Source organism: Alligator sinensis, unplaced genomic scaffold, assembly GCF_000455745.1.
Source record: "Alligator sinensis unplaced genomic scaffold, ASM45574v1 scaffold406_1, whole genome shotgun sequence".
NCBI lineage: Eukaryota > Metazoa > Chordata > Crocodylia > Alligatoridae > Alligator > Alligator sinensis.
Window position 1 is genome coordinate 481,646 of NW_005842181.1, and position 25,046 is coordinate 506,691.

Genomic DNA, 25,046 nt, shown 5'->3' on the forward strand with positions numbered 1-25,046 from the left:
ACCTGAGTATGATGAAATCTGCTCTAGGTAAGAAAAATGGCAGGACATGCACAGTTCTTATCCAGTCAGGAGCAGTAATATCACAGACATACAGATTGCCTCCCTTTCAAATAGAGAATGCAGCAGTTCAGCTTTGATGAAGTCTAGGGTGCCTCACAGGAGATATGAATATCATTTGGTAGGAGTGGATTTTATCAGGGTGATGGCATTATACATATCCACCCCAGTCCAGTTAACGGACTTTGTAAGTAGTGTCACCCTTAGCTCAGATTTCCCTTCAGTGCTGCCAGACCCTTTTATCCAAGGTACGTGGGGGAGTCTGCGGGGGCTTCCAAGGAGCAAAAGAGGGCAAGAGAGATGGTTTTTGTTTTCATTTTCTTATTAAGATTTTGTATTGAACAACTACTGGTAATTTCTTTTTCTTATAACATTATATAGATAGCAATGAGAGCCTGCTTTAAGCTACAGCCAGCTGGTCTGTCCCATACCCTACAGTCAAGATGCCACCAAAATGGAGGATGGGCTTTGATGTCTACCACTGTATTGTTCTATAATGATGACAGTTACGCCCTAATGTGGTGGGACAGGAGCTACAGTGAGTAGGCATGGTACTTCTGTTGATGTGGTCCAGGCTCTTGCAGATGTTCTTAGGCAGATCTTATGGGTTTCAGTAGCTCTGAAGACTAAAATTTAGGACACTTCCATAATCCTATCCTCTGCTTATTGGAGGACCTCAGGGGAAGCTAAATGCTAACCACTATCATTCTGATCTCTACGTGGAAGAAGTCTATAAGAGGATGATACAGCACTTAGAAAACACAGCCCTATAGTGAGCCAAACTCTGTTCTCAGAATCACATTCATAACTGTTGTGGGCTTCAGAATTTTGCCTACTGGATGCAGTTTGTTTTTATTTCTGTGTCTGGACTAGAAAAGCTTTCTTAAATTAAAAAAGATACTTGTAAATGATTATTTGAAATTTCTCTCTAGATTAAGCTTGTATAGTGATCAACATGTGTGTTGAATTAACAGTTTTTAATACTGTTAAGCAGAAAGATGAAATTTATAAAGGAACTGAAGAGGTTATTGAAGCATGACACTATACATGGGCTGTGATGATGGCTACTACAGTTTGCCCCAAACCTGAAGCAACTACAGTGTTCAGAACATTCGAGATGGAAAAATATTGCTATGGCAACAAATTACTTTTATATTCACATAAAGTAAAAATAGATCTCTTTCTCCCTCTGTGGGAAGCACATATTTTAAAGTGCATGAAAGATTAAAGGTGATAGGAAGAAACAGCTGCATGAATATGTTTTCATTTTACTTCATTTGGCTTATACTTATTTCTGTAAAAATCTGGAATATAGAAATAAGTTACAGCTAAAAACATCTTACTGCCAGAAAGTAGGAACAGATTAGAAGAAGGGGAAAAAGTATAATTCAGTAAGAACTTCTGTTCTAACAATATCAGACTTTCATTTATTAAGAAAAAATATTCCTAGCATCATTCAGAAAGAGAGAGAGAGGACATTTTTCCTTATCTATCTCTCTATCTATCCAAAATATGTATATGTGTGTATGTACTGACAAAACTTAATTTATTTCTCTTTTACCATTACAAAAGCACCAAGTAGTTCATTTCGGATTGGATACAATACAATATTCAAATGACTGAGAAAGGAGTATTGATATCTCAGCTTTACACTGGCTCCCAATGGAAGCTTCAGAAAGATCAGAGAATACTGATGTTTGATCTGGCCAGAGCTAATCGAAGGATTAGGACCTCTGTTATGTTCTTCTGTAATTTATGCCACACACATTCAAACAGGAGAGACAGGAAGGGCAAAAGTCCTACCACACATTGACCCTTTAACATGATATTCCCCAGGAACACTAATGCAAGTTCAGGGATAAGAATCCTTTCAGAATATGTCAGCACTGCAGTGCAAAAGGGTGACTTCAGGTCCTACTGTAATACTTGATATAATGTTAAGCTAGCCGGCTCAGGTACTGATAGCAAGGTAGCTAAAATAGCACAGTGTTCAACGTGAGCTGCAAAACTTACTCAGGCTCCGGGGAAGATGCTCTGGCAATTGGCCTGTGCTGAGCTCCATTTTCCAAGAGCTACCTTGATATCAGCACCTAGCTAGCTTAATATTATATCTGTAGCCCAGGTGTACTCAGGTATATACTCTCTTTCTCCAATTGAAAGGAATTGTTAGCTGGCAGGTGTACTGTGGGGAAACTGCAGACCACTTAGTTTCCCTCTGTCCCTATAGAACCTGGCCAGGACAGTCAGGGGACTTAGCTATATACACATTTATTTACATTAACTTATCAGAAGGAAAATAAACATGGATATAAACTTATATACTATATATATAATATATCTAAACAAATAACAAAAAAAATACCCTCTGGGTAAATGCTATATAACCTTAAACCAGTGCTCCAGATACAGGTAAGTTACAGGTAAGTATCTGATCTGAAAGAGATAAACCCCAAAATAAACATAGATAGCCAACAGATAAACTATAGATAAGTATAGGTGAACAATAAATAAGCCACAAATAAATACAAATAGGTGAAATAATAGCAAAAGGGGGTCCCAGCAGAGCCCTAGGACTCTACTCATCTACTAATTTACAAACATGAGAGTTCACAAAATATAAGGCATGACATCACACCACTTACAGCACAAGAACCTCAAAGATAAACTTAATCCCAAGGGGAAACCCCAATGCCCTTGGGCTTTTTCTCAAGCCCTTCAAGGAAGCTGGTAACTTCAAGAGGGCCCTCCCAGTGGGACCTCCACTTTCAGGAGCCCTTAATTAACCAGGGGGGATTCCCCCTCCCCTGTGGGAATCCTTTTTCCCTGCAACTGACAGCTCCCAGGCCTGGAGGGTGACCCTCGTCCTCTGTGCTAAGCTGCTCTCTTGCCTGCGGTGTGCTTTGGAGGGGTCGCTGTCCCCTGAAACAGGGGCTCCGCTATGCAGGGCTTCTGAGGCCTCTGGCTTGGCCCTGTCTGCTGGCACAGTAGCCCGAGCACTGCCTGGCTCCCTGGACTCAACCTTTTGCTATGGGTTGGAGGCCCAGGCTGCCTCATGCAGCACAGGGCTTGGTCTACTCCCGGACCCTCCATGCAAGCACCTCCTGCACTGAGCTCCCAGCCTTGTGCCAGGAGTTGGGGGCCTGAGCCGCCCAAGCGCTCCAAAGATCCTGCTCCATGCACTGGCCTGTGCTCTGTGTCTCTGGCCATGCACCAAAGGATGCAGACCTGAGCCGCCTTGAGCAGCTCCCAGGGTCTGGATGTTGTGCATTGTGCTGCACACTGAGAGTCTAGCTGCTGGAGCTGTCCACTGTTCCCCAACGATGGAAGTCTTCAGGGGTGCTTCTGGGCTACTGCTTCACCCTTCTGAGCAGCTCTCCTCAGCTCTTCTAAGCCCCGCTCTTCTCTGTCCCAGATGCATCTCCCTTGTGCTGAACACGCAGCTCTTTTTATACTCTCCAGGGCTCCACCCCTGAAGTCTTCTAGACCTGACAGTGTTGCTGTCTACAGTCAGGTCCGGGGAGAGCTCCTCTCCCCCTCCCCTCAGGAAAGGGCCATGGCTTAACTCCTCTTGCTGCCTCCTGATTGGTGGATGGGCTCCACCAATCAAAACAGCAAAATTTCAAGCCTGGGACTCAACCCAAGCTCTGAAAGGCAAGCCTGCTACATATCCAATATATCAAGTACATGGGTGAACCTACACAAATAGAAATCATATTTCTGGATTGCAATGTAAATACATGTTCAGTTACACTGGTGCACACTCATTTACACCAAGGAATTGATTACAGTGATTAAATTATCTCCAGGTATTTGGAGAGGTATTTAATGTATAGCCACTGGACAGGATGAGAGGGACATCTCTTATTATTACCCTGCTATTGGCCCCCTCAGAACTGCAGCAGGGCTGTTGCATTCTTACCCCTGGATTCCTCTGATTTCCTCCAATTTTTTGTATGGGTACACCTTTGCCTTTATACCCTCACTGGAGTTGTATTGGCAGAAAAATGATTATTTGATTCTTTGTCTCTACCTAAGAATCAGGGCCCGGGCAGACATTACACTCCAGATGTGATTAACTGGTTAATCATGTCTTAAGTTGTCACCTGGCCACACATTCCAACAATTAATAGTATGATAAAATGAGGAATAATCAATGAGGTTATTACATGAAGTATGTGTAATAACTGTGGCTGGTTCCTATTATGCCTTTAATAAATGTGTGACCAATGCCCAGCTTCTGAAGCACATGGGAGCCTCTCAAGATTCAGGTGATCACATCTCCCAGCCAAAGAGTATACCAGGTGTTCCTGAGGTTGGGAGCCCCTGTCAGATGATCAGACCTTCCAGTTGGGGGAGTGTCCTTGCTACTTGCTGATGGAGTGGGAGTCCAGGATTGAGCTCCCCCTGCACCAGCAATATGACACAATGGTACCTGATCCTGGATCCCAAAATCTCACCTCCTGCTATTCATGTGTGGCATGGCAGGAAGCATGATTATCGGTATCCCACATCAGGTTGCATCCCACCTTTTCTTTAATGTCTGTCAGGGACCTAAATAGTAAAGGCCTCATATACCTCTATTCCTATATCCCCCGACCTTTATCTGTGAAAGAAGGGTGTTGTATCCAGGGTTTGAATTACACTTTGACTCTTGGGGACAGCTGCAAAAAAATTGGGCTGCCCATCACAATGCCCTAATAAAATCGGAAATCCCCCCAGGTTATGATTTTTAAATCTTACAGGGGGGGTCAGCCCCCCTGAGCTGCCCCATCATTTGAACCCTGTTTGTATAAAGTATCTTTTATTCTTTGTGCCTTTTTCTCCCTAGAAGGGGGTAGAAGGGAGCACGTAAACCCTGCAGTGAATACACACAGGGTTTAAATATGGCTACAGCTATCTGTTTTTGTGTCAAAATGAATTATAGACCTTAGTCTCTTTTAATAAAAATACAAATATATATTGTCACTACTTTCTGGGGCTCCGTCTAATTCTGAGCAGTCTTTCAAGGATTTTTTCAAAATATGGTATTTTAAATGAAGACCGCTCCATGAAGTTATGCTGCACTTATAAACTGTTTTACCTCATCTTTTATGAACTCTGTCAGGATGAACATAGAGTGCTTTAATAGCAGTCACAGCATTGGGTCCTTAACAGTAGCAGGCTGGTGAATGGCTTTGCCTGTGAGAAGTCAAAAACACAGGTAGTGATTTTTTCCATTCTTTAAACAGAAGTCCAATTGTCATTGTTTTATTATAGCAAAAATCACTGTATATTAACTCTAACATGATGTTAAAAGTGTCCTTCTGTGTTAGACATAAATAATTTATACTTCAGAAAAAAAGAAATTCAGAGAAATATCAATATAGACTGTTCCCAGCATATACATTTATTCTTGTTGTTGGTGCTATCTAATAGAATTGCTGCACAAGTATTTTTCTGCTTAGTCTTGTTTAAACAGGCTTTTGCAGAACAGCAAACAAGGAAATTTGGGGATGTATATATTTTTGTGTAAATACTGTGGCGTTTCCCTGACCCTGTTTAGTCCAGGAGTAAGTAGTAGGGCTTCTATTTGTCTCTTGCTGATACTGTCAACATTCATGCAGTAAGTTCAGTAGATATCCCTCAGGTATTCCAGTGTCAGCCCAGAAAGGCCTTTCTGCCTTTTAAACAAAATACTGTGTTTCAAGGAACTCAGGACTTCAGGGAATATTCCTGTGAAGTGAAGACTTGATGCAGCAGTGCAGATGCAGGGAACTGGAAGGTTGGTGGGGGAAGGGCAAGACTGAAAAACAACAAAGTGGAAAGAGAAAATACACAGATCCTCATCTTAGTTACACATGTGATAAGCCAGAGAACTGCTCTAAAGTCAGTGAAGACCACTGGCATAGTTCAGATCAGAATAAACTGAGACAGAAAAAACACTAACCTGCACAGACAGCAAACTAGTTTGTGAGGAAAATAAATCGGCTGATGAGGTATACCCTGAAACAAGTAAAACTAATTATATAGATTAGAGGTGTGAAATTTGACCCACACCATGGGCTGGATCCAGACTGTGGGGTACTTCGTGGGTTGGATCTGGACTGTGAAGAGCCTCACAGGCAGGCTAGATCTGGACCCGGCAGTGGTTGTGCTGGAGTTAACATGCCCATCACATCCCACTCAATCCCCACTTGCCAACAACACCTGTCCTCAGTGGGGTTCCATGCAAGGGAATTTGATGGCAGTCCCCATTCCCAAATTCGTTGTCCCTCCAGGAGCCCTACAAGCCAAGTGAAATGGCTGATCATTCTGGATTCTGTCTGCAAGCCTTACTTTGACACCCCTGTTATAGATTTTTTTTTTTTAAATCTGTATTGTAGCAGCATCTCTGAACCCAAAGAAAGGGATCATTGCCCCACTGTGATGCATGCTGTACCAACACAAAACAAAAAGATGATCCCTGCCTGAAGAGTTCACAAAATATTAATACTGAAAGAAGAGCATAAAGCAGTGATTCTCAGTTAGGGAGACATAAGCATCCTAGGGTGCTGCAAGATCTTTTAAGATCTTGCACAATATAAGCACTGTTAGGTGTGCCACCACCTACACATGATTCACAAGATAAGCCCTGAGCTTTCAAATAGGAATCCATGGTGTCAAAAACATTCTGACCTGTTGTGGTCTTTGAGTTTTTTGCAACAGAAAAATTATATTGTTTTTCTGTACACAAAAAAATGAGTGGAAACTAAGAGCTAGCATATTTGTCTAATCAGTGTCTTGAGTTTAACATGAGATGTCTTGAGTATAAGGAGAGGGGCCTTGAGTTCAAAAAGGTTGAGAACTGGCATAAGGAAACAATGAGGTGACAAACAAATGGGGGAAGCCAGGAGAACAGTGGGATACAGTTGGTGAATGTAATAATTACACATCTCAGTGCACCAGCTGTCTAACCATTATCAATTTTTTGTGAGCATCAGGGAAGAGAAAACTGTAGAGAGAGTTTTAAAGAGGGATACAAGCTGCACTTGCTCATGGCAGACCTGAAGTTTATTTTGGACCTAGATTCTTTTGAGCATGTCAGGACCTACTGGACAAGGCAAAGGAGGGGACCACAAAGGCATAGGTTGCAGTTTCCTAACTCTGGGGTCAGTTTCCCACTGGCTGCACCATAAATTAGAGTAGTTTGGGAACTGTTTTAGTGGAAAAGAAAAGTTCTGATAGCTGAGGATTGTCAGAGCATGGCATGTTGATACTGTTTCAGTGATCCTGGCATGCTCTATCCCCTGGATGTATGAGTATTTAATATTTATAAGACACTATTAAAAATAACCTGAATCAAGTTGCATAATTTCTTAAATCATAGATCAGATTTGTTTCAAGTAAGGGTGATACATTCTAATCACTATCTTGTCTAACAGCCAGAAAGGAGTACTGATACTTCACTGGGAAATATCAATTCTGTTTAATTTTCCTCTCCCATTGACTTCACATCACCATAAATTACTTTTTTGCAGTTCTCCTGATTTATGCTGATGTAAATGATCTGAGAATCAGGCCCAGAGTTCCCAACTCATATGAAAAACGGAGGCGGAAATTGTTTTTTCCTATAAAAGATTTTTTTGAGATTGTCCATGCTTCACCTTCTTGAAAGGTATATTGGTGAACATTATTCTCAAATTGGTTTAGCTTTTGGGAGCTATTGCTTGTTGAAACTTCACGCTTTTTATTGATTCTCTGGGTAGCTTTTCAAAGAGGAAGGACACTTTTAATGCTTTGCATGAAGAAACTGGTGATATGAAATCATCCTGAAACGAAGACATTCAGAGTTCAAATTCCAAGTCCTGTTGCAGAAGTATGTTTACTTGTCAGATATCATTTGTTGGCAATGTTGAAATGTTCATAGTTTCATGCCAGGCAGGGTTTTGGAATGTGAGGCCACAGCAATAACAAAGGAAATTTGTATGGTGGTTCAACCAATCCTATGAGTTTTAGCACTTAGCTTTGGAAAGTCACCACAATGCCAGCATTAGTATTCAGATGATATCTAGGCATCCCTGAACAGGCTGTGATGAAGTCAATTTGTCAATATACAACCTCAGAGCAAACCAGTATGCTGTAGTGTTTCTGCTGTACTTCACAGGGAGAACAAGATCAGGTGTGCGTGTGCTGGGAACGTTCAGTGAGATCCCAATGTTGCTGTAGAGGATAGCCTCAGTTATTGGTATAATTGTACTCTATCTCTTATCTTAATTTTTCATAGGTAAATAGAGCATATTTTAACTATTCTTGGTTGAAAGGTGGTAAATTTAGTTGCTCTAGGCCTTGCTGAAACAGGATTAAAATATATAACTACTTAACACCAATGATTCAAAACTAAAAATTTTTAGAATTTTATTATCACAGCATCTAGAAGTCCTAGTCATGGGCCAAGGCCTCATTGCACTAGGCATTAACAAAGAACAAAAAGATGTCCCTGCCCAAAGAGCTTACAATGTAAACACAGGACAACAAGCAACAGAAGGAGAGAGGCAGACAGATGGGAAGATAGTATTGGTCAAGAACAGGGCTGGGCAAAATACGGCCTGCGAAGGGACTTTGTTTGGCCCACGGTGGGTCCCTTGGTCCTGCCTGGCCCAAGCACCTTCTGTTTCCGTGGCATGTCTTGCCACCCCTGGGCACACAGTGAATTTGAGGCAGCTCTGCAGCTGGTCTGCCTTTCTAGACAGCCCAGGTGGCAGCTCCTTCCAGCTGCTGCCACCACTGACCCCAGCTCATGGTACTGGAGGGGACCCACACACACAGCCCTGAGCCGAACATGCCCTGCACCCTCTCCAGACTCAGCCTGATGGAGCAGACCAGCTCTGGACCAGCCAAAACCCATGCACACAGCCCCACTCCTGGCCCGCCCCACCCCACACCTGCTCCGGACTCGCTTGCCCATGGTGAGTAGTGGTATCCAGGTAGAAGCTGTTGCTCTGCGCAAAAGAAAAGCAGCCTCTCCCTCTCGCCACTGCTGGGCCGTTCTTGCTGCAGCCTCCTGGAGCCCATGCTAGGGCTGCCCTGAAGCTCCTCTGCACTGCCACTGCTACCCCACTGGGTGGCCCAGAGGTGGCTGTGACAGCAGCAGAGAGGAGCTTCAGGGCAGCCTGAGCATGGGCTTCAGGTGGCTGCAGCAAGAAGGGCCCGGCAACAATGAGAGGCCTCTTTTCCCCGTGCTGAGCAGCAACTTCTTCCTGGCCACTGCTTGGCATGGGCAAGTGGTCTAGAGCAGGCATGGGGTGGGCTGCGGTTGGAGCTGTGTGCACAGGTTCTGGCTGGTCCACTGTGGCCAGCGCGAGTCTGGAGCAGGCATGGGGTGGGCTGGGGTCAGGGCTGGGGCTGGAGCTGTACACTGTTTGCAGTGGCAGGGGGGAGCCACAGGGCACACAAGCTCTGGGCTGTTGTGGCGGGGGGGGGGGGGGGGGGCGCAACCCAGCCCCTGGCAGCTCCCCAGAACTGCCTATGTGGCCTGCGGGCCCAAATAATTGCCCACCCCTAGTCAAGAATATAGTGGTGTCAACACATCTGCAGTCTAACAGTTGTCATACTTTAGTATGGGCTGTGGGCCAAACCCTGAATTCCCAAGCTGCCCCCCTGCATCTGGGAGTTTGCAGTGTATTCCCTCTGCCCTCTAACCTTGGGAAGACCCTCTGTAGGCTTGCAGACCACACAGTAGGAAGACATAGGAAAGGATAAAGAGCAGCAAAGTCATGTGCATCTCCCTCCCCCAAGATGCACACACAGTGGAATTCCTCCTCAGGTGGCAGTCCAGAGACAAGAGATGCCCTTATGGTTTCCTATTACTTCCTTAGAAAACTCCAGGATTCTTGAAATTTGCATGGATTTAAATAGCTGAAACCCCAGTTTTCTCTGGGGGAAAACTTCCTCTCCTACCATCCCCCACCCAGTGGAAGATTTCCTAGCTGGTGGACACCTGCTCTACATTCATTCCTAAATAGTTCCCTTTGTGGTGACAGGCAGGCCTGGTTACATATTTGGAACCCCAATTAAGGAAAACAAAAACTTCACATGCTTTCTCACCATTACCTTTTAAAGGGTGATACTGTTTTTGTGGACCTTATATGGGGCTTGATCCCATAAACTTGCTTATCCCAGATTATCTCTGGAGGCAAGGACTATCTATATAAAGGCCTGATGTTTTGACATGTCTTCCTCAAATATTCATAGGTTTTCCATGATTTGTGCTAGTACTACTTCCTTGTTATCCATCTGGGAATTACAGCAGTAGCCTTTAGAATGGAAAGAAGTAGTATGGAAAATCATTGCTTGGTAACAAAATATAAAACTGAGAAAGCAGTGCAGCTGCCATATGTTGTGCTTTTCTACCTCATTAAAATTCTTTGAAAGTATCCCCAAAGTAATGCATAAAGGAGAACAAATGGATATAATTTTAGCCTTTCAAAAGGCTTTGATAAAGTTCCTCACAAGAGACTATTAGCGAAACTTGGTAACCATGGGGTGATAGATGTAGTCTCGTCATGGATTAAAAACAGGTTAATAGATGGGAAATAAAGTGGGAGCAGGAATAAACTGTCCATTCTCTGCATGCAAAGGAGTTATTAATGAAGTGCCCCAGGGCACAGTACTACCAACAGAAACAGTGTTTAATATATTCATGATCTGGAAATGGGTTTAATAGTAAAATGGCAATATATGCTAATGGCTTATTTACTTAGGTAAATCAAGGTTTTATAAGAACTCCAAAAAGTCAAAAATTCCAGAAGGTCAAAACTGGACAACAATTTCGGCAGCTCAGGGATTTTGGTTATATCCCTATTACAACTTTTAACTAGATGTAAAACCAGTTAACAGCATGTGTCACTGGCTGTACACATGGTTTGTGCTTGCACACAATGGGCCATTTCCCTAGCTGGGGTGGCCTGTAAGGTTAAAAACGCTTATCAGCTAATTTGTGGTTGTTAATATCCTGTCAGTCTTCATCTGGTACATAGCAGCCGTCCTCTAACCTGTTTAGCAGATTTTTTTTTTTTTGTTGGGGGTGGAGGATGGGGCATGACACTGAATCCTTTCTCCATGTTTACATAATGAGTTTAGCCTGTTCTTCCTGAGACAGATGCTCTATTTTGATCATCAACTATTGTGCAGGTTTTTTGGTTATACTTGCATGCTTCTGTGGGAGGCAGCTGTAGTCTAGATCCGGGGGCTATGGGTATGAGATAGGAGGAAGGAAGAAAAACAAGTTGTGAAACTGATTGGGTTATTGGTATAATAATAACCCAACTTTAAATTATAAAAACAAGAACTAAAAACAAGTCTTAGAAAAATCAAGAATGAAATAAAAATAGCAAAAGTTAAAAAGTAGAAAAATAGGGTTAAATGTAATAAACGGAACAACCTTTAAAATTAGTCTTAATTATAAAAAGGTACAGAAAAATTACAATTAAATGCAAGTATATAGTACAAGCAAAGGATTATGTTTTAATTAGGCAAAGGTTAAATATATAACAGACATATGCATTTAAAAACATAGAAACAATTTTTGTGGGTGTTTTACAGTTTTATTTACAGTGGGGAAAATCAAAACAACACTGATTTGCACTAATGGTTACAAAGTTTAACAATCCCAGTGACTCTGATTATAATTTGATATCCTAGCTAAGGCATGCAAGACATACTTCTAATGATAGTAGTACACAGTTGTCTGGGAGTATCATGTGGGTTTTCCAGGGGCAGACCCGGGGGGGTGTGGTGGTATGCATCCTTCTTTCAGACTACACTGCAAGGGCAGCAGTCGAAAACTATTTCAAGTCTCTGAAGCAGGCAAAACTCCTCAACTTTCCCCTCCAGTGGCATGTTTGTGTTAAGAGGACAAGCAGCCTGAGAGGCTGCTTGCAGATGGTGAGGGAGGCTGATTAGAGGCTCACCTGGCCAGAAGAAGGCTGTGCCTGAGCCATATAAGTGATGGGCCTGAGCTGGGCAGGCAGTCTATCCCTGAGAGCCATGAAGTGAGGAGCTCTTGGCAGCAGAGTAGCAGGGCTCCTGAACTGAAAGTGGGACTGAATAAACCATTCTGTGGGCTGGGGAACAAGGGAGAGGTGCCTGAAGCAGAGAGGGGCTCATTTAGACAGGCAGCTGGTAGTGGCAGATTAAAATTTATTGGGGCCCTGGGCAAGCAGAAAATTGGAGGTGCCCCACAGCCCAATGGGGACTCCAGTGAGGGGAGGGGCCCCTTCCCCTCCTGGTGCTGTCACTGCCAAAGGTGAGGCAGGCCAGGTGGATCTGGCCAGGCTGGGGGTGGGGTGGCACATGTCCGCCTCTCTTCCCTGCTGTGCACCCCACTTCCCGCCCCCATCACAGCCAGAGTGGAGTGAAGCATAGCTGAGCGGGGCAAGGGCAGATGCAAATTGCCCACTGTGAGCTCAGGGCTCTCTGCCCTGCTGCTTTTGCACCAGGGGCCATGTACCGGCCACACACCCCCTGTCCATCCAGCAGTGGGAAGCACAAGTCACTTCCGCCACTGCTGCTGAGGGGGCAGGGGACATGCAGCTGGCTAAGGGCCCCTGGTGCACAGGCAGCAGAGCAGAGAGCCCCGAGCCCATAGTGGACAGCCCACATCTGCCCCGCATACAAATATGGGTGGCACATGCCCCCTTGGCTCCGTGCCCTGACCTCGGATCCCATGCACCTCCTTGGCTGGGCAGTGCCCCCAGCCCCTGCCTACCATGGGTCCTGGGGACCTCAATCTGCCACTACCCCTATGCCCCTTCCTTCCCCCATGCCCCTACCTGCAGAGAGCTGCTCTTCCCACTCCAAGGCTGCATTCCTGGCTGCACACATGCACGTGGCACCCCCTGCATCCCACTCCTGGCAGCCCCAAGCAAGGGGAATGTAATGGTGCCCTCCTGCAAGGTGAAACCCACCATTTCCTAAGGGAAACCCAGGCATCTGGGGGCTCCTGATTGGCAGGGGCCTATGGGCCTGGGCATTAATCTGCCTGTGGCAGCTAGCTTTGATTTTATGTTAAAACCTAGAGGTTTAGGTGCCTGGTACAGGGCATAGGTGCTTTTTATTAAGTTGCACCGGCATTTAGCCTTGAGCCGGGCTAAGGGAAGGCTCAGGGCCTACTTAGGGAACTGGTAGCCCAGGAGGGACTGAGAATGGGGCCCAGCAGGGAGTGCAGCAGCCCAGAGAGTATGGGACCAAGGAGGTTCAGGAGCCAGAGAGTGGCTGAGTGTCAGACCAGAGGGTTCACAAGCCCAGAAAGGAGCTATGTGAGGAACCAAGAGCCCAAGAAGGGGCTGAGCATGGGCCCAGGGTCCGAGGGCCCAGAGAGGGGCTGCATAGATGACTACAGGGTCCAGGAGCCCAGAAAGGGGCTGTATAGGTGACCACAGGATCCAGGAGCCCAGAGAAAGGGACTGAGAGTATTTTGCCCAGAGAGGGCTGAGTGGAATGAATATCGGGTGACATCAGTGAGTGATAACATTCTCAAGGCATGGTGTTGGGAAGGACGGAGCCATGCAATGAGCCCTTAAGGCTACAGGTGCCTTGCAGAGGCACGGCCAGGCCAGGAGAGTCTATTAAGCTTGAGGGCTGAACTTAAACTAGGGGAGTCTAGGAGGGGCCCAGTGGTGATTTGGATGGACTCAGGGTCATTCTAAAGCCCACGGGCAGGTTCCCTTACACAGTCTTCAATAAGAACAAGGCATGGTGGGTGAGCAATGAATAGAGGGCTACATTAGAGCCTGAGCTGGGCAGAAGCTACACAGCCACCAGGGTGTGTCATGGTCATCCCTTGTGGCCTGGGTCCTCTCACAGTGATCCCTCCCTTTCCATTCCCCCACCTTTTGGGATTCCCCAGGGGATTCCCCAGGGACAAAGAGAGCTTCAGAGCTATTCCTGCCCTGCTCTGGCTGGGCTGCATGAGGAGCCAGATTCAGCTGAGAACAGCAGCGGCATGAGTGGGTATGGATTCTTCCTTCTTGCCCCTTGAGAACAGGCATGGGGGCCAGGGAACTTTCCCACTGCCACTAATGCTGCTCTTCTCAACTGTCCAGCTCCCCATTTAGCTCAGCTGGAGCAGGGCAGGAGCAGCTCTCGAGCTCCCACCACCACCAGGTAGCTGGGGACAGTGGCAGTGATGGGGGAAGAGGGTAATGGGTGCGGAGGCACCACTGACCATGGAGGGAAAAGTGTGGGATGCCAAGAACATTTGGGGGGAAATTCTTACCTCATGTGGGGACTTAAAAAAGTTCCTGTGGCATAGTCTGCTTGTCCTGGTGGGGGACAGGAGCTGGGAGTTCAGCCAACCCTGCAGCACCAGTTGCTGCTCCCACACCCCCCTTTACAAAATCTTAGATTCACCTAATGGGTTTCCCATGGGTAACAGTTCAAAAGACTTTCAAAGAAGGTGAATATTTGATCTGTCCCAGTACAGGCAGTCCTTGGACTTACGACGCAATTGGTTCCTGAAAACCGTGTCTTAAGTTGAAACGTTGTAACTTGGAACCAATTTTCCCATAGGAAACAATGTTATAAATGGAGGATTGGATCCTGAACCAAGGCTCGATACCCTATTTTCACCAAAAATAACCGAGAATTTTGTACTTGATCAATTATAAATGAGTAATATAGCTTCATTAATGTATTTATATTGTAAATAGCAATCATATTGATTTGGAAGGACTTATTTCAAGTGACTTTGCTGGACTTTTTGAAGGGCTCTTGGCTGGAATCTTCTCAGGAGTCTTGGCTGCAGGTTTCTCTGGAGTCTTGTCTGCTTTCTTAGAGAAAGTGTCCAGGGAAGTTTGGATAGATGTTCTCCAGGGAAAAACTTGTTTGCTGGCATGGCATCAGATCACGCCTTGTAAAGTCGAAACTGACATCAGAAAGCTGAAACAGGGTGCCAATTTATAAATGTTGTAAGTGTGAAACATTGTAACTCGAAACATTGTAAGTTGAGGACTGCCTGTATGTCAGTTCCTTTGTTTCTGAAATAAAACTTGAGTCCACAGCACTGTTAAGAGTCATTTACTCGATTACTTTTTGTCCCTGGCACAGATTAATTTAAACCCAAATCTGAAGGAAATTTTTTACCAACTGATTTAGCAGACATCCTGGCAGTTTTATACTGACAGTGAAAAAGGGTGAGGATCTATCCCACTTTTATTGTTTTCTTTAGTCAAATATTGTTAAATCAAATACTGCAAAGTATCTTAAAGTTGAGAACTCTTCAGATATCTTGTAGTCTTGATGTCTTCTAAATCTATACGCTGTAACTGCAGTTATATATATTTTTGTAACATATCAGTTGTCACACTTGAAACGCCCTGTGCTGAATGAACCATGAAAATTATACAGACGTACCAAGCTCTTATTAGGTCATGATATCAAAAGTACTGAACTTTAACAGTCATTTTCAATTGTCACAGTTTGATCTGACAGCTACTGCAGGAGACAAGTTTTATGAGAAGGAAGGAATGACTGTCATAATAGAGAAGATATCTTTCATATTCTGAGAAGTCTTAATATTTGTGCAAGCAGCAAAGGTTTTGTTTTGCCTGAGAAGCCTGCATTTAATGGCATCCTGCATGGAGCTGGCTCTTTGGCTTCAAAGATTCCTGACTGTTTTGTTTTACAAAAAGGTATAGGTCTTCTTTAGGTATAGTTTATATGTCTAAAGACAATTATTCTATTGTCTTTTTTTACACCTATGAAGATAACAATGTAGAGGAAAAAATGAATAGCAGTTTTCTTTTGCCAATTTGTGCTTTAATTTCAGCGCAGTTTTAATGAATTCCTGGCATCTTATGTGACATCTTATCCCTTAGTACACAGGAATATAATAAGAGCAAAAATAGAAAATAAGGAAGGACTGCCCAGCAAAAAGCATTATCCTAGAACGCAGCTATGGCTTTGTGCACATGGAATGCTTCCTTTCCTTTTACTTTAGAAGAATTTATTTTTATTTTGGATATTAAAGACAGTGGGTGCATCTAAACAAGATGCTTTACTGTGAAGTAGCATAGTTTACTGCACAGTAAGCATGTCTTACTACACGTGCACGTGCTTACTGTACAATAAACTTTGTATAACCTGGGTGGTGGCCCAGTAGTTGCCACCCCTGCCCAAATATCAGGGATGGTGTGGTAAGAATGGGGCAGGGCTTCCGGCCAGCACCAATTTACTTTCCAGCTGGCCCCTGCTCCCCACAGAGCAGCCTGTGGTCCCAAGAAGGTCTAACACTTAACTGATTTAACTATTTACACTTTATTTACAAACAATAATCGGAAAGGTTATTTACAAGTGAACTTAAATGGCATAACCAGAATCACAAAACAAACCAGAATGCATTAGTCAACCCTTGACTCAAGAAACACAGGTAAGGTAACTGGCAGCTTTCAGCCACCACTGAGATGCTACAGCAAGGAAGCAGGGTGCTTGCAAGGAAGCAGGGTGCTCACTTCCAGCAGCTCCAACAGGCTTCCCAATAAGCAACAGACTGCAACAGTGTAGGCTCTTCTGGTCTGCAGCAATCAAATTGTATCAAATCCCAACCCCACCAAACAGGCTGAAGGGTGACCCTCCATGGCAACCAAAAAGGCAAGCAACAAGCAACAGAGTAGGCTCCTGCAGCAATTAGCATGACCCAAGCACAAAGCTCGGGGACTCCATCCAATGACAATCAGCTGCAGAATAAGGGACAGGACTGAGTCCCCTCTGGGGCAGTCAGTGGCAGAGGGTCAGCAGCACAGGCAGCTCCCAGGGGTCACTGCTCTAAACCCCTGCTCCAGATAACTGGCCGGGCACCCCACACACCTCACGGCTTGCCAATCCCGCTTCAAGCGCCAGCCTGCGCCCCAAGCTCCCAGGGACCCTTGTCCTGGCGCTCTGCTGCTCTTCAGGATCCCAATGCCTTGCCTGCTGCTGTCCCGCTTCCCCAGGGAAGGGAAGGGGTTTCCTCAACTCACCGGCCTAGCTCTCTGCTCCAGATAAGGATGCCACCTGCACTCCTGGCCGCTGCTTCTTCTCTGCAGTGGAGTGGGGGGCCGACTGCCACCCCTAGCTTCTGGGACACCTGGCATGTTCAGCACACTGCGATGGGGTCTCGGGGCACCAGCTCGCTGCCCCAAGCACTGGCCACTGCTCCCTTTTTGCTGCAGGGCTGGAGGCACGGCCAACTGCCTGTGTCGTCTTCTAGGGCCTTCGAGGCTCTTCAGAGGGGTCTCTCTACTCCCTCTGCTGGGTCAGCTTACCTCAGCTCATCTTAGGCCTCCTGCGTCGTTCCCCAGAGTCATTGTCAGCAGGTCCCCATGCCAGTACAGCTGTTGCTTTTATCCCCTCCGGCAGTCCCTCCCTGGCTTGCAAACCAGCCAACCAGGGCTCAGGGTGGCTGGCCCTCAACTCCGGCAATCCCCCTTCCATGTGAATGAGGGGATTGAAAACCCCTTCTTTCGATTGGCTTCTCCTTTTCCACAGGGCAGGGCTCCCCTGCTCCACCCTTGGGATTGCTCAGAGTTCACCGGCACTGTTTTTTTAGCCCAGGGTAAATATCTCAAGCCAATCTGGTGAGCCCACATTGGCAGTCTGTTACATTTGCTATTCATGAGTAAATTTGTTACTTGCAAATGCAAGTAGGAAATTTACTTGTGAGTAGTTATTGCACAGTAACATATGTGTAGATGCTGACCGGAAGGAAATTTGCTCCTGGTCAGCTCTGCCACTAGGGGGCCAGCCTTATCCCAGGCCCAGGTCACTGGGGCTGGGAGCCTCTCCTGCCCCAAGGCTGGGCTGTCTCTATGGCAGCCTCTTCCACAGACCCTTTAAAAGCCTCTAGGCATTTTTGCCCTAGGACACAACAGCAGCGGGGCCTGGAGGGACTCTTGGCCTCTGCTGCCCCCTACACAGGCCACAGGCTACCTGTGCTATCCTGCCCGCATCCCACTACCACTGCCTGGCACTGCAGTGCTGCACAGCTGCCAGGTCCACACTGTCCAGCCCTGCAGACTGCTGCAGACTCCTGCCAGGCCTGCCAACACCCAGGCCCAGCTAAAGCCAGTTTGTGGCCACTGGGGCGAGCACCAGCTGCACACAGCCAACCCCCAGCAGCTTGCCTGGATCCTAAAGGTGCTGCAGGGTGTTACCACGTGGCTTCTAGTCCTATGCTGTGCCCCTGTTCTGGGCACTGTAGGCAAATGCCCAGGGACAGCCATGCAGAGGCCCAGAGAACTGGTGCAGGAGCCCCAGTGGCATCCTAGCTAACACCATACGCCACCACCCAGGGCCCCAACTGGTCACAGGAGGAGACTGGCAACCTTATGGCATTGTGGGTCAAGCTGGAGGTGCAGCAGCAGTTTGTGCAGGGTGGGCAGTCCAATGCCCACATGTATGAGGGGCTGTTAGGCTGGATGCAAGAGCATGGACATGACTGGTCGGCATGGCAGTGCCACATAAAGGTCAAGGACTTGTGGGCACAGTAGGTCACTATTACCGACCACAATCATCTGTTGGGGAGCGCCCACAAGTCCATGCCCTTTATGCAGCAACTGGGCACCATCCTTGCATCTCAGGACCTAGGCCACAACCATGCTGTATACAACAACAATTGCAGTCTGGCTGACACCCTGTGGTGTCAGGGCACCAGCAGCTCATCCTGACAAGCTCTCTGCCTCCAGCCTCCATAAGCAGCTCACAGAGTGCAGGCCAGCACCTGCCCTGACAGCTCTGCAGCCTCAGCCCCTGCCATGAGGGACACCTGGCCAAGTCACTACTGGCTGCCAGCACCACCAGTTCCTCCCCGGGCACCCGCACGCTGTGCCTCGCTCCCTGATGAGTCCTCCAGGAGCCATATGCCATTGCCGCTAGCCAGAACTAACTGGAGCCACCAGGCATGCCAGCTCCACCCACATGGTAAGCCCCACTCTGGAGGGAGGGCCTCCCCACCCCTGCCCCTGCTGCCAGCCCCAGCCCTGGTCCCATCACCTTGCCTGGCCTGGCTGCTCTTCTTTGGCCCCCAGGTTCCGCCCCCACAGCATGCAGGGAGGCAGGAGACAATGCAAAACTTTATTAGCAGCCCATGCCCCCATAGCTAGGCAGGCATGGGTCTCTCACACACTAAGGAACATACTGATGCCAACAGCAATGTCCTCCTTGGCTGCAGGAGTGGGGTGGGGGGCATGGGCAGGGACATGTAATGGAACCACAGGAAGCCCTCCAGGTGGCAGTGGGGCTTTCAGGGCAGGCCAGACTTGCCCTCTGCACTGTCAAAGTTCAGGGTCCCCTGCCAGGTGCGCAGGGGCGCCCGGGGCACCATGATGATCATCATCAACAGGGCATAGCGGGTCGGGCACCTCTCGGTCTGCGCAATCAGTTCCTCACACAGTGCTTGGAACATGCACAGCAGGGGCACGCTCGAGGCACAGTGCCGGCATAGGGCAAGGCTGGCCTCAGGATACCTCCCCAAAGAGGCCCCCTACGGGGTGGTTGGGGGTGCAGGCAGCTCCAGATCCCAGTTGTCCAGGAGCCCTGTGCCCCCTGAGCCTAGGCACCTTGGGTTTGGCAGCAGCACAGGAGACTAGCTGGCCTGCAGGAGGAGAAGGGGAGCAGTGGGTTTTGGAGCTGCCAGGAGCTTCACGTGCTGCCAGGAGCCTGCCCTATCACAGCCTGAGAAGGGGGTAGAGGATAAGGCTGCCTGTGGCCAGCACACAGGAGCCTACTGGCTCCTGGGGAGCAAGCGGGGGTGAGGAGCTTGGCTGGTTGTGCTTAGGCCTGCCTGACTGACTGCCCATGGTCCATGGGCACCCATGCACGCCTGACCCATGATATGAGGCTGGGTAGCTTGTGTTTCCCTGGTACATCGCTTCTTATCTCTGAAATGTTGCAAACTCCCACAAACAGCTTCTTTCTCATGGCTCTACAGGCCCTGCCACTGCACATAGGGAAGAGGCCACAGTTGGCAGCTGGGATGTGGCCTCGGGGTCGCTGCTGCTCACAACCAGGGCCCTGCAGATGTCTCAGCTCTGCAGGAGAAGGCCTCAGGATCAGATCCTTCTCCTGGACCAGCTGGTGACAGCCACAGAGGACCAGAAGGCGGACATGGTGGGCAGAGGATGTTGCTGGGCAGGACTGGTGGCAGGAGGAGGACATGATCTGCAAGTATGTGTGGGACCAACATGAGGAGGCGTGGGACCGGGCAAACCAGGAGTTCAGAGTGCACTTCCTGGCCCTGGGGCACAAGCACATGGAGGTCCTACGATAGCGGGGCACAGTTGTGACCAAGGCAACGTAGGCTATAAAGGATGATCACCAGGTGCTGGATACTGTCCTGACCCTGGTGGTTGTCTTTATACTACTTGGTACCCTTTCCCCAACCCTAGCCCCACCTGGCCTCTGGCAGCTGGCCACCGCCCAGCAGCAGGCCCCCTTGTGAACACTTTCAGTAAGGGACCTAGAGGGCCAATAGCGAATTTACATTTAAGAAGCAAATAACTAATAATTTATTTTTCCTCTTCCATAAGTAATAGTTTGGTTAGTGAATGTTTTATGAGAATTTATTCTTGCCTCTAGCATAATTTATTCTGAAACATTTACTTGTCTCTCAGATCTAACCATGATGGGGGCAGATACTAATCTTTGTAAAAAAACATGACTTGTACTTTTGTCCTTGTCATTCAACCACCACATCCTTTTTTACCAGAATGCACAAAATTATAATGCATGTTTATTACAGCTGCTTTATTGTATAATAGTCCATAAAGGAACCCTTTTCTTCAGTCTTTTACGTTAATTTTACACCATTGATCCATCCCTAAATACCCAAGCATTACTCTTATACTCCTCCTTAGTCGTTTGTCCACATTTCCACTTCTTGTAAGCTTCCTTTTTGTGTCGTAGCTCATTGAAGAGTCCCCTGCTAAGCCAAGCTGGTCTTCTGCCATACTTGCTAGTTTTCCTGTGCGTTAGGATGGTTCATTCCTGCACCCTCAGTGAGGCTTCTTTAACATTCAGCCAGCTTTCCTGGCTGAACTCCAGGATCTCCCAGGAGATCCTGTCCATCAGTTCCCTGAGGAAGTTGAAGTCTACTTTTTTAAAGTACAGGATCCTTACTCTGCTACTCTCCTTTCTTCCTTTCCTCAGGATCCTGAACTCTGTCAGACATCTTGTCCAATCAGACTCATTTGGATCACAGTGACATCTTGTGGTCACTGCTGCTCAAGTTGCCATCCACTTCTACATTCCCCACCAAGTCTTCCCTATTTGTGAGCAGGAGATCAAGAAAAGCACAGGCCCTAGTTGACCTCTCCAACACTTGCACCAGGAAGTTGTCCCCAGTGCTCTCCAAAAACTTCCTGGATTGCCTGTGCACTTGTATATTGCCCTCCCAGCAGATGTCAGGATGACTGAAGTCCCCCATGAGAGCTAGGGCTTGTGATCAGAAACTTCCACTAGCTATTTGAAAGAAGTCTCATCTACCTCATCGTCCTGGTCTGGTGATGTATAGCAGACACCCACCATGACATCACCTTTGATGCTCTCCCCTCTGACCCTATCTCCACTTTCATACTGAGCAATCATATGGCTCTTTTACATCAAGTGCAACTGCTCCTCCTCTTCTCCCCTGCCTGGCCTTCCTGAACAGTTGATACCCATCCATGACAGTGCTGCAGTCATCCAAGCTCCCACCAAGTCTCTGTTATTCCAGTCGCACCATAGTTCCATGACTCTGCAAGGACTTCCAATTCTTCCTGCTTGTTTCCCAGATTCCCTGCATTTGTGTAGAGACATCTGAGGTAACTAGCTAATTGCCCTACATTCTCAGGAAGAATGGGAAGGCTTCCCCTGTTGCTCTCTCCTGCTTGTGCATCTTTTAGGTCACCTGCTTCCCTACTTACCCCAGGGCTTTGGTCTCCAGCCCCTGGCAAACCTAATTTAAAGCCCTCTTCACTAGGTTAGCAAGCCTGTCTGCGAAGATACTCTTCCCTCTCTTGGTCAGGTGGATCCCATCTCTTTCTAGCAATCCTTTTTGGAACAACATCCCATGGTAGAAGAATCTAAAGCCCTGCTGGTGACACTATTTGTGAAGTGATACATTGATCTTTAGGATGCCTCTGTTCCTGCCTGGGCCCTTCCCCCTTGACTGGAAGGATCAAGGAGAACACCACCTGAACACCTGTTCCCTTCACCCCTGCACTCAGAGCCCTGTATTCACTTTTTATCTGCTTAGGGTCCTCTCTGTCAGTGCCATTGGTGCTTACATGGATGAGTAGCATGAGGTAGTAGCAGAGGGCCAGATGAGTCTCAGTAATCCTTCTGTGACATCTTGGATCTGGGCTCCAGGCCAGCAGCAGATTTCCCAAAACAACAGGTCAGGCCAGCAGTTGGATGCCTCCATGCCCTGTAGAAGACAGTCTCCAACCACCAACACCCATCATTTCCACTTGGTGGCAGTGGTCACAATATTCCCAACCTTGGGGAGGCCTGGTCTGGCCTCTTTCACCAATGAAACGTGCTCCTCCTCCTCTGTTGCTAAGGCTCCGTATCTATTCTCCAGGCAAACTGCTGTAAGTGGGGATGAAGACTTCTGCTTGCCAGAAGTCATAAGCTTCCAGCTTCCACCTTCCCGGGAGTCCATGTCCTCTTCCTTCTCCAGCACCACCACTAGCAGTCCTTCCTTCACAGTTCTAGAGATCTATTCCAGCATCCAGTCAATGAACTCCTGATGGCAAGGATGTTTCAGAACTTCCTTGCCTCCTCCTGTAGCTCTCTTGCCTTCTCCGTGAAGGATAATCTTATATTTGTAAACAAGGAAACCTCATTAAATACACGATCTCTCATTAAACTGCTGCCAAAAACAGCATGTGCACATCAATGGAAACCAACCGTGAAGCTGATTAAATGCAGAAAACACTGAGCATGACTATAAAACACATAGTCCATATTGGGCAAACATGCTGATGGGAACCTTTTTTTATTATTAAAAATATACTTGTTACCCTACGCTTACAAAGCTATACGTATTGAGCATCCTTGTCTTACCAAGACTTCATATAACAGAAAAAACTACATACCAAAAACTTACAACTATGTACATTAAACCATTAAACAACATACATCAACTTCCCATAAAAAACAAAACTTTTTCTTCATACTGAATCCCACGAAAAACTGTTGCCTCAATAACCACCTGAAACTCTCTGCCCCTCCCATCAGTCTTCTCTGTTGGTTTAGTGAAACAAGGGTATCCAGTCCTTTTTCCTCCACCTCTTTGCCTCTTCCTCTCCGATCTTTTCCTTGTCCCAATTGAGGTAGTATTTCAATTCATGCAGCCACAGCTTCAGGCACTCTCGGTAAAAGCCAAACCCTTAAAAACCCAGAGGTTTCTTACTTTCCATAAACTAGTTTTAACACATGCTAATAAAGTCCTTAATTGTGTTTTCTCTGTTCCCTTTGGTATGAGTCCATATAGTCCCTTCTCCCTCACTAATGACAGGTTTTTTTTGGTGACACTCCAAAAGTGGTGGACCCTTTCCCACACTCCCAAAACACATCACACTCTTTATTCTTCCCTGCACCTCTCCCTTGAGCACCTTAATGAGCTCATCAAGCCCCATCTGTATTGTACTTCTCTCACGGACAAGATATTTCTCACAACCATCCACACTAGGTCAGCATGTTCACCTTTTAGTTGTTTACTTGGTGGCACTCCCCATATCTTCTTCACTTTTCCTTCTGTGAAGCTTCCCACTGGTGCCATCCTGTCTCTCTCCCTTACCACTTTCATCAGTTTCTTATGATCCCTCAGGACTTCCAGCCCTACCTTCCCTATTTTATAGTTGTGCATGAATCCTTCCATCCTGATGTAATGAATCAGTGGTTGCCACACCCATGGACTCTTCAGAGAGGTCTGTTATACTTCCCATTTCTTCAAAATTGCAGCTGTGTGAAATTGGGTGATAGGTGCTGCTTTCCATCTCTTACCGCCTTGCATACCGTGCTTAAGTATTTTGCTTAGATGAACAGTCCCAAGTCTGGCAGTGCCTATTCCCCAATCTCTTTTGCTTTGTACAGTTCAGTTCTAGCCAACCTTTCTCTTTTGGCATTCCAGAAGAACATGCATATTTCCCTCTGTACTTTTTCTATCTGCCGCAACATTGGTGGGAATACAATTCCCATATATAGAATAATTGGCAATAGCACAACGTTAAACACTGTGACTACTAGCAAAGTACAGTGTCCTTTCAGACCATAACTACAGTATTTTCTGTAGCTTTGCTGTCACCTTTTCCCATGCTGTATTACCTTTCCCTTCTGTGTCCATAGGGATCCCTAGCACTCTGATTTCTCCTTCTCTTATTTGAGGGCCCAACTTCTCTAAGTACCTCTAGTTCCTCACTCCCATTATGCTTTTTAATCAAACTTTAGTTTAACCTCCACATTGTTTCTCCATACTCTGATGTATGCTTTAGCACCCTTTCCATCAAAAAATTCTCTCTAAGTACTACATTTATATCATCCATGTATACTATGCATTTTACCTCACCCCATCCTGGTATCTTTACTCTGCCTATGACCAGGAATCCTGGTTTTCCCTGATAGAAAAAAATCACAAATTCTCTGATAAAACCCCCCAAATCCATAATTAAAATGAAAGCCCTCCCCACACCCACAGCGCCCCTGGCCCTGCTGGTGCCCCTCGCTCCCTTCCCACAGCCCCCTGGCCCTGCTCCTGGCCCTCACTCCCCGCTATGGCCCCTCCAGCCCTGCTGGTACCCCTCACCCCCAACCCACAGCTCCTGCTCCCCCAGCCTTGCTGGAGGGGGCTTCCAGCTGCCAGGGCTATGGGGCCAGTGTCACACTGGAACAAGGAAGTCCACAGCCCCCTGCCCCTGGCTGGAGGCAGCAGCTGCTGCTGCAGAACACAGCCCAGCTGCCCCCCAGTGTCTGCTGCCTGCCCACTGCCTGCTCGGGTGGGGTGGGGGTGGCTGCTC

The 25,046-nt window shown here is 47.0% G+C and overlaps 1 protein-coding gene across 2 annotated transcripts in view; it reads left to right on the forward strand.

The window, feature by feature from the left end:
* The first annotated feature begins 356 nt into the window (after nt 1-356).
* The window catches only part of LOC102380174 (probable tRNA methyltransferase 9B), an 81,027-nt gene continuing 56,337 nt past the window's right edge, over nt 357-25,046 (forward strand). Inside the window, exon 1 of one of the 2 annotated variants that reach the window (XM_025207105.1) lies at nt 357-595. The gene's annotated coding sequence lies outside the window, so the exon portion shown is untranslated. Of the gene's footprint in view, nt 596-19,988; nt 20,215-25,046 lie in introns of those variants that run through there. The other variant, XM_025207107.1, reaches the window with a different exon arrangement.